General features: G+C 49.2%; 1 long non-coding RNA gene across 1 annotated transcript; it reads right to left on the bottom strand.

Moving 5' to 3' along the window:
• Positions 1–312: 312 nt before the first annotated feature.
• On the bottom strand, positions 313–9,883 carry LOC307203679. Its single transcript, XR_013833328.1, has 3 exons — positions 9,720–9,883; positions 3,465–4,003; positions 313–783 (listed from the first exon to the last, which is right to left on the bottom strand). It is a non-coding gene; the product is annotated as an uncharacterized lncRNA (long non-coding RNA).
• Positions 9,884–10,368: the final 485 nt, after the last annotated feature.

The following is a 10,368-nucleotide window of genomic DNA, read 5'->3' as shown; positions in this document are numbered from 1 at the left end:
GCCGCCTAGCTTCTCTGTGCGGAAGCTTTCTGCGCAGAGTGGGCGTCCCAAGGGGAGGTCCTGTGCTCTCCCCGCTGGTCTCGCTGGAACCGTCCCTGAGCCTTCCCTCCGAAGCTCCCTCAGCCTCCCCTTCCTCCCTGGCGTCACGTCTATTTCCTTCCCCATCGGAAGCAATCCCGCTCTCCTTGCTGGTTCCCTCTCCAGCGTCATCGGGGAGCCTTACCACCACCCTTGGCTCCGATGGCAGTTCCCTGACAGTTATATAATCTAAGAAAGTCTTTAAAAGAATCCTCCCAGAAGAATTGTAAATTAAAAAGTAGCCCCTTAGAGACCAACTGAGTAGTTTTAGGTATAAACTTTTGTGTGCGTGCACAGTTCTTCAGATAGTTCTTCAGATAGTTTGTGTTTGCCAGCCATGTCAATGCTCCACTGCATTTGCTTGCACCAGATGGAAGTTCAACTTCCCAAGCAAGTCGGTAAACAAGTGTTGGAAATAATTGCGCAGTTGTCACCCCCGTCATTGAGCAGAGCTCTATTTTAAAACGCCAGTTTAGCCCCAAGGTTCGGGAGGGAGGGCAGGGCAGTTTCTGGCAAGGCCCAGCTGTCTGAGTGCAGCACACACTGGGCTCTTCAAAGCACCAGGCCGGGTGTCTCAGCGCCAGACTGTCCTGGCTGGGAGAGCAGGGAGGCTGAGAAGAGCAGGCAGGCCTTGCTAATGGTGTTTTGACGTATCACTTCAAGCACAATCTGCGCCGCTCGGAAACAGCTGCTCAGAGCCCGATGCTGGATGATGGAAGAGAGGAGGGTGAGACGGAGGTTGGAGGTGGAAATTATTGGGAGGTCTAACCTTTTTCGTGTGTGTGTGTGTGATACAAAATAATGCAAAATACAGCATTACAGACCCTTCAAGTACTCTTGTTTCCCAGGGAGACCGTTCTTGATTTGCAGAAGCCATCCCAGTTTCTGATTTGATCCTCAGATGGTCTTCATTCCTTAGGACGTCTCTACTTTCGCTAGAGGGTATGGAATGAAAAGGTAAAGGTAAAGTGACCCCTGACCTTTAGGTCCAGTCGTGGATGACTCTGGAGTTGCGGCGCTCATCTTGCTTTATTGGCCGAGGGAGCTGGCGTACAGCTTCTGGGTCATGTGGCCAGCATGACAAAGCCACTTCTGGCAAACCAGAGCAGTGCACGGAAATGCTGTTTACTTTGCTGCCAGAGTGGTACCTATTTATCTACTTGCACTTTGATGTGCTTTCGAACTGCTAGATTGGCAGGAGCAGGGACCGAGCAACAGAAGCTCAACCTGTCGCAGGGATTCGAACTGCTGACCTTCTGATCGGCAAGCCCTAGGCTCTGTGGTTTAGAAATGTGGGAGGCAGGGCCGTGGTTAGCAGATGCGGCACCGGGATGCAAATAAGCAGCCTCGGCAGGTGAGAAAACGAGCATAGAAGCAGCACTGAGGATGGGGACACGTCAAGATTTCCCTTCTTGGCATTTTCCCAGTCAGCATTGCCCCCCAGCAACCCCCCAGCCACGTTTTCACCCACAGGGAACAATGTTTACTGTTCAAAGCAATGGGTCGGTTGTGATTGGGTGGAGCAGGCTAAACTAATGAGAGATAAGAGATGCCAAGTCATTCTTTGAGTCGTTGGATGTATGGTACAGATGGGGCACACATAGTCACCTTAAACTTACAAGTAAGGCTCTTTTACTCCACACTACTACTGCAAAAGCAGGGGGGGCACAGTGTTAAAAGAGGTACTCAGATCAGGATCAGCACCCCTGTAAGTCCTCCTAGGCTGCAGTCCTAAGCTACATTCACATCATACCTTTAAAGCACTATGACACATACCTCTCAACTGTCCTGTTTTAAGTGGGACATCCCGGAATTACAGAAGCCATCCTGAATCCCAGGATGTCCTGTGTTGGTTCCTGGCCACGAAAGACATGTGTCTCAATTTTCCTGTGCAGCATGTTAGAGGGTATTATGATACCACTTTAAACAGTCATGGTTCCCCCCAAACCATCCTGGGAAATGTAGTTTGTGCAGAGACCCCTATTCTCCTCATGGAGCTACAATTCTCAGAGTGGTTTAACCATCCATCCCTCTTCCCAGGGAATTTTAAGCATTGTAGCTTGGGGGGTGGGGTGGAGAGGAATGGGGTCTCATAATATTGCATAGCACCCTGAACAAACTGCATTTCCTAGGATTCTGTGGGGAATACCATGTCTGTTGAAGCAGTATAAAACTGCTTTAAACATTGGTATGGTGAGGCAAAACCTACTCCAGGGAAAAAGCGAGGCAGTAACCTCACATATTATAACTTCAAATTTTCATCTAATATCAATCCACTCTTGCATATTCTTAAACAATTAAGGGTAAACTAAGAGGGTATGAATTTGCTGAACAAATTTTTAAATGGAATACAAAAAAGGGAGGTGTGAGGAAGTCATGAAAACAAGTAAATGAGTGGTAAGATATTAGAAAGAGGGATTTTTATTTTTTATTTTTTCTCTTTATGTTTAATTTTGGTTTTTGTATTTTTTTTGTATTTTTCTTTTACTGTTTTGTAACCCTTTTCTTGTTAAAAATTTAATAAATATATATATTTTTTTTTAAAGCGAGGCAGTAACTTGCCTGCTCATTTCTCCCCCTCACATAATCCATCTTTAATTCCATTTTCTGAGCCAAATCATTCCTCCACGGCCCAGCTTGAAATTCACAGGATCCCTGAATGTGCAGTACAGGAAGATGTCAGTTTTTAAAGCTATGGGTGAAGGGTTTTTATATCCTCAGGCAGTACGTGATGAGATGCTGTTGAGAGGAAGAGAGGCAAATCATGCCAAGTGGCTGATTTCAAAGAGGCTTCCAGAAAGTCCTTAATGCCAGAAATGCACTCCTCAAACTTTGCCACCACAAAGATGGGCTTTTCTATTACTGCACTCCTCTTTCTCAGGAAACTGTTTAATGTTGGAATATGGTGTGGCTTCCAGTTGAATTGAGCACTCATCTTGATTAAGAGCATAAGAAGCAGCCTTCTGGATCAGGTCAGTGGCCCACTCAGTCCAGCATCCTGTTCTCACAGTGGCCACTCAGATCCCTCAAAAGCAGGACCCCCGAGCACAAGGGCCCTCCCCACACTACTGACTTCACTTACAGGTATTCAGAAGTATTAGTACAGTGGTATCTCTTGTTACGTCAGTCTCTGGTTGCGTTTTTTCAGGATACAAACGTGGCAAACCTGGAAGTGTATACCTCTGGGTTTCGCTGCACGTTCATGCGCAGAAGCGCTCTATTGCACCACGCATGTGCGCAGAAGCGGCACTCTAGTTGTGGACTTTTTGGGGTGTGAACGGCACCCTGGAACGGGTCGAGTCCGTAACTAGAGGTACCACTGCACCTCCAACTGCGGAGGCAAAACATAGCCATCCATAATCTTATCCTCCATGAATTTGCCTTACCTTCTTTAAAAGCCATTCCAGTCGATGGCCATCACTGCCTCTTGTGAAAGTGAGTTCCTTTCCTTTTTTGTCTGCCCTGCATCTTCCAACATTCGGCTTCATTGGATGCCCATGACTTCTAGAGAGGGAGAAAATCTTTCCTAAATCTATCCCCCTTCTCCATGACATGCGCCCCTACCGAGTTTGTTTTGCAGGCATAGCCAGACCTGTGGGGTTTGTCCATCAACTGTAGAGAGAGCTCCCATCTCAGCTTTTGACTCCCACGAGCCGTTTTGTGCGTTTGGGGTCCATGCATGCGGAGAATGTGATGCTGAACTATGCAGACTTCTTGCCCCGATGCCAAGAAAGCGGCCAGATTTCAGGCAACCAACTGCGCACTGTAAAAATGCAGAGGCCGGCGATGACATGACGAGGAAGAGTTCCAGCTTGGTTGGGTCAGGACCCCGTTTGTGCAGGTGGCACGGAGAGAAAGGAAGTTTTGTTCCAGCCAGAGCTCAGAGCAGAGGCAGCATGGGAAGGGCTCTTGGTGATGGATTGCCCTGTGAAAAGAAATGGCAAGAGGGCTTTCTGTACAATTCTCTTTTCTAAAGGTCCCCACCCCCACCCTGTGCCATCATCCATAAGGTTAATCTTATCATCAAGAAAACTGATTGGAATGGCGTTGGTGGCTGCATCCCTGGAATCATCTATCTTTGAAGACAAGGAAGAGGGACATTATTTGAGTCTCCTTCAGTCTGCAATATGTGTTTGTCAGGGATGTTGGAGAATGCTGACAAAATTGGAAAGGGGAGCTGTAATTGGATGGTGTTGGAAATCAATCCGGGGAATGCAATCCGCATTCGCTACTGTTGCTGCTTTCAGCCTGCAAGCCATACATGCTTTATTACACCCACCCCTCATCTGCACTGCATTTCCTTTGCACAGACATGAACAGGGTGCAACAATGCAACAACAAAGTGATTTATGTCACTTACGTAAGTTACATAATTTTGCCCCAGCAAAAATTTCATTTTTGGTGGAAGTTGGCCTGCAGTGGAATGCAAACAGTGCTGCATGCAAAGAGTACTGACTGGAGTGGGGAAAGGTGCCTTCTTACATCCCTAGTAGTAATATTCGGCAGCTGTGGACATCTGGCAGCCACACCGTTTTAATGCCTTTGCTTACAGTCCAACCATCAATATCTGATCACCCCATCTGTGCATATGTAGAAGGGAAAGAGCTGAGATAATAATATCAACAAAGGTTGTTTCAGCCTTCATCAACCTAGTGCCCTCCAGAAGTTATGGACTACAATTTCCATCAGTCCCAGTCCCAGCCAGCTTGGCAGAGGTTGGTGTACACATTTGTGTTGCTTTTGTGTTTTTTTGGTTTGCTTGGGCTGTGTGCGAAATCAGGGTTGAAATTGCCGTGTGCCTTTGTTCTAAACCCACAGTCCCCAAATTGCGGGTTGCTCTTTTGATTTTAATAGGAGCTGAATTTTACCTCTTCCGATGCGGAGGAAAGAGTTTCTGTTTATCTGCTATAATGTTCTCGCTCAAGACCAGTTGAAAGGAAGAAAACCTTTTAGAACATTAAGGGGAAGATCTGGACTATTAATTTTAATGGGAGCTGGGTCCGTATATCCCTTAGGCAGCTTGGGCATGGGAGGGGGGAGCCCTCCACTTAATGCCATCTCTGCTTTTCAAAACCTCTAGAAAGCATCTATATTCCTCCCCCCCCCCCCCGGTGGTCCTTGAGAGTCAGGCCTGCATGTAGATCTGGCGAGGAAAGCGGCAATTTATACAGGCAAATGCGACAAATGAAGGAATATCACTCCCCGCTTTGCATTACAACAAGGGAGAAAGGGGATGGCTTTGGATCTGCTTGCGCTCCCAGGAGGTCACTGAGAGTTGAAGTCCCGTTCAGCCGCTCGCCTCGCCAGGTGGAACAATCTGCAATGCGCAGCCCCTTGGCGTCAATGCACAACATCCCGATCTCAGCCTGTTTTCCCCATCGGCAAATGCCACAAGCTTGGCTGGGCGGCTGTTGATGTTACAAACACACAGAGAGATGCAGAACCTGTTGGAAAAAAGGAGCCTCTGAATCAAGAGAGTCTCCCCCCCCCTCCCCACAAGAAATGGGCCGTTTGAGCACGGAGCTCAGCAAGAGGAGAAGGAAACCAGATCGCTGGCTTTGCTCCTGCTGGGTCTTCCTCAGACAAACATGGAATGTGTTAACATCCATACGTCTTCCGAGTTGATGAATGGAGGAAGGGTTCAAGGTCATAAAGTCATGGAGAAGAGTTGCCTCGAAATCCACGTTAAGAATGTAAGGAGGACCCTGAGCTGCACCAGAAGGACTCTAATGAAGCATCTGGCCCAGCATCCTGTACTCACAGTGGCCAATCAGATGCCTACATGGGAAGCTGGGAAGCAAGACTTGAGCACAACAACCAAGGGCAATCAAAATCATAGAATTGAAGAGTTTGAAGGCACCTTGAGGGCCATCTAGTTCAAGCCCCTGAAATGCAGGAATCTTTTGCCCAACGTGGGGCTCGCTCAAACCCACAACAGTGAGATTAAGAGTCTCTGACTCTACTGACTGAGCTATCCCAGTCAAGGTAAAGGTAAAGGGTAAAGGGACCCCTGACCATTAGGTCTAGTCATGGCTGACTCTGGGGTTGCGGCGCTCATCTCGCTTTATTAGCTGAGGGAGCCGGCGTACAGCTTCTGGGTTATGTGGCCAGCATGACTAAGCCGCTTCTGGCGAACCAGAGCAGCACATGGAAACGCCGTTTACCTTCCCACCAGAGCGGTACCTATTTATCTACTTGCACTTTGACGTGCTTTTGAACTGCTAAGTTGGAGCTCACCCCGTCACAGGGATTCGAACCACTGACCTTCTGATTGGCAAATCCTAGGCTCTGTGGTTTAACTCACAGCACCACCTGCGTCCCAGTCAAGAGGGCAGAGCAATTCCTCTATGAAGGAGAATTGCAGTATTTGGGACGTCTTCGTTTAGGGAAAAGGCGAGCGACAGGCAACATGGTAGACGTTTATGAAATTATGCATGGCATGGAGATTAGCTTTTCTCCCTTTCTCATAACACTAGAACTGGTGGGCATCTAATGAAGCTCAGTGTTGGGAAATGCAGGACAGACAAAAGAACATCCTTCTTCATGCAGCGCATAGTTAAACTATGGAACTTGCTCCCATGGGAGACTGTGACACCCAACAAACTAGATGGCTTCAAAAGAGGATTAGAAAATTCATGGAGGAGAGGGCATCTGGTTGGCCATACGAGAATGGAATGCTGGAGGAGATGGGCCATCGGCCTGATGCAACAAGCTTCTCCTATGTTCAACAGCACTCTCCCAACTTGGGATGCCCAGGAGGAGCTGGTATTCAGAGGTGTACTGTCTCTGGCAGTGGAGGTAGAGCACCGTCCCCCTGGCTAGTAGCCACTGATAGCTTTATTCTCCGTGAATTTCTTTAATCCTCTTTTCAAAAAACATTTGAGCTGGTGGCCTTGGCTGCACCTTGTGGAAGCAAATCCCATAGCTTAACTAATGCACTGCATGGTGAAATACTTCCTTTTGTCTGCCTTGATTCTTCTAGTCATTCAACTTTATTGACTCTCCCCAAATTCTCATATTGGGAGGGAGGGAGGAAAACTGCTCCCTGCTCACTTTCTTCACACAACACATAGCCCCTCATCTAGCTCAGTATAGTCTATAGTGGCCAGCAGTGGCTCTCGAGGTTCTTAGGCAGGATGCTTCCCCTGCCCTACCTGGGATACTAGGGTTGGAACATGGGGCCTTGCAAGGCACATCCTTGCAAGGCACATCACTGAGCTACGACATACCCTGCAATTTTCCTCTGATGAAAATAGGGACATTCTATTCAATATTATTATTATTATTATTATTATTATTATTATTATTATTATTATTATTTTATTTATACCCCGCCCATCTGGCTGGGCCTCCCCAGCCACTCTGGGCAGCTTCCATAGAAACCAAAAATACACTAAAATATCACACGTTAAAAACTTCCCTGAACAGGGCTGCCTTAAGATGTCTTCTGAATGTCAGGTAGTTGTTTATCACTTTGACATCTGCTGGAAGGGCGTTCCACAGGGCGGGCGCCACTACCGAGAAGGCCCTCTGCCTGCTTCCCTGTAGCTTTGCTTCTCGCAATGAGGGAACTGCCAGAAGGCCCTTGGCGCTGGACCTCAGCTTCCGGGCAGAACGATGGGGGTGGAGACGCTCCTTCAGGTATACTGGACTGAGGCCGTTTAGGGCTTTAAAGGTCAGCACCAACACTTTGAATTGTGCTCGGAAACGTACTGGGAGCCAATGTAGGTCTTTCAAGACCGGTGTTATATGGTCTCGGCGGCAGCCCCCAGTCACCAGTCTAGCTGCCGCATTCTGGATTAGTTGTAGTTTCCGAGTCACCTTCAAAGGTAGCCCCACGTAGAGTGCATTGCAGTAGTCCAAGCGGGAGATAACCAGAGCATGCACCACTCTGGCGAGACAGTCCGCAGGCAGATAGGGTCTCAGCCTGCGTACCAGATGGAGCTGGTAAACAGCTGCCCTGGACACAGATTTGACCTGTGCCTCCATGGACAGCTGTGAGTCCAAAATGACTCCCAGGCTGCGCACCTGGTCCTTCAGGGGCACAGTTACCCCATTTAGGACCAGGGGATCCTCCACACCTGCCCGCCTCCTGTCCCCCCAAAACAGTACTTCTGTCTTGTCACGATTCAACCTCAATCTGTTAGCCGCCATCCATCCTCCAACCGCCTCCAGACACTCACACAGGACCTTCACCGCCTTCACTGGTTCTGATTTAAAAGAGAGGTAGAGCTGGGTATCATCTGCATACTGATGAACACCCAGCCTAAACCTCCTGATGATCTCTCCCAGCGGCTGCATGTAAATATTGAAAAGCATGGGGGAGAGGACAGAACCCTGAGGCACCCCACAAGTGAGAGCCCAGGGGTCTGAACACTCATCCCCCCCCCACCACTTTCTGAACACCGCCCAGGAGGCTTTACCCATCTGACTGGGTTGCCCCAGCCACTCTGGGCAGCTTCTGACATATGTAAAAACATAATAAAACATTAAACATCTGAAAACTTCCCTATGCAGGGCTGCCTTTAGACATTTTCTAAAGGTTGTATAGTTACTTTTCTCCTTGGCTTGGGGGTCGCATAACTCCATACCTTCCGACATTTCTCGGATGAAAATAGGGACATCCTAAGGAAAAGCAGTGGGACGTGGGTGGCGCTGTGGGTTAAACCACAGAGCCTAGGACTTGCCGATCAGAAGGTCGGCGGTTCGAATCCCCACGATGAGGTGAGCTCCCATTGCTCAGCCCCTGCTCCTGCCAACCTAGCAGTTTGAAAGCACGTCAAAGTGCAAGTAGATAAATAGGTACCGCTCCGGCGGGAAGGTAAACGGCGTTTCCGTGTGCTGCTCTAGTTCGCCAGAAGCGGCTTAGTCATGCTGGCCACATGACCCGGAAGCTGTACGCCGGCTCCCTTGGCCAATAAAGCGAAATGAGCGCCACAACCCCAGAGTCAGCCACGACTGGACCTAATGGTCAGGGGTCCCTTTACCTTTAAGGAAAAGCAGAACATTCCAGGATCCAATCAGAAACCAGGATGGCTTCTGTAAATCTCGGACTGTCCTTGGAAAATAGGGGCACTTGGAAGGTCTGCTACAGCCTTGCAAGTTCTTGACCCCCTCTGCAGCCTCTCTCCCTCAACTGCCTTCCCCTGAGGCATGAACTAGGTCAGCAGACCAGCTTTTGACATGCTGCTAAATGAGTGACCTTATCCAGGGTACCAGGTGCCATGCAAACAGCCCAGGTGAAATATGGCTCACAGAACGCAGGTGAGCTATTAGTGAAGCTGTGGCCAGAGTTTGGTTGCCCTGTTGCTAAGCCTGGCGGCTGTGCTGTCTGGACTCTGGGCCGTGGTGTGCCTGCCTGGAATCTGTGCCATTTGTGTATTTCTGTGCCATGTTTAAATGTTGGTCTCCGTCTAGGAAAAAGTTCAGGCAGGACCCCTTGGAAGATCAATGGAGGGTGTCGGCGAGGGGTGGGGGGTGGGAAGCAGGTGACCGCCGGAGTCTCAGCCAGACAGGGCTCGTCTTTCAGCAGCTGTAAGCAATTTATTAGTTGGGTTTTAATGTTTCCGAAAAAGCCCCGTTGGGTGGGCAGAGGCTGGAGAGAGACAAGTGTGGGGAAGGGGGAAAAATGTGTTAATTACCAGTCCATTTGTATGACGCAGGTCTGGCCCAGTCTGTCATCTCTTCTCCCCCCCACCCCCCAACTAGCCTTCCATTTTCATGTGGGGATCCCGGCGGGGCCTTTGTTGCCCGGGGTCACCATGGAGACGGCAGCTGCAGCTGACTCTCCCTGTTAGAACAAACCGCCAGCGCCTCAGAAACCATTTTGGAAGCATTTGTCCTGACAGCTTCTGCTAATCTCTCTTTCATTTGTAATTATCTTATCACACAAGCATTCTCGCGGTACTATCACGGCATTTCCTTTCTTCCTCTCCCACCCACCCCCCTCCCACCAATGCTGCCCACCCCACACGGCCACAAATGCCCCTCGGGGCATTTGGGTGTGTTAGCAAAGGTAAAGGGCAGCGGCAGAGTGCCCAGCCCGAGATGGACAGAGCAGGCTTCAAACAGGCCTGTCCCAACAGGCCTCCTTGTCATGGGTCTGGCGCGATTGAAGTTGGCTGAGTTCTGGGGCTTGGAGCCCTTTGAGGCTGGCCGTGACATCTCTGCCAAGAATAATTGAACAAATAGTTATATCAGGGAGAATCGACAGCTGTAGAGAGAGAGAGAGCAGGCGATTTCTAGAGGATTAGGGAAGAGCTGTGAAAGGGGACTCTCACGGGAAGTGGA

This window comes from Podarcis cretensis (assembly GCF_951804945.1).
Source record: "Podarcis cretensis genome assembly, chromosome: 15".
Taxonomy (NCBI): Eukaryota; Metazoa; Chordata; class Lepidosauria; order Squamata; family Lacertidae; genus Podarcis; species Podarcis cretensis.
This window is presented reverse-complemented; position numbering and strand designations above follow the sequence as displayed.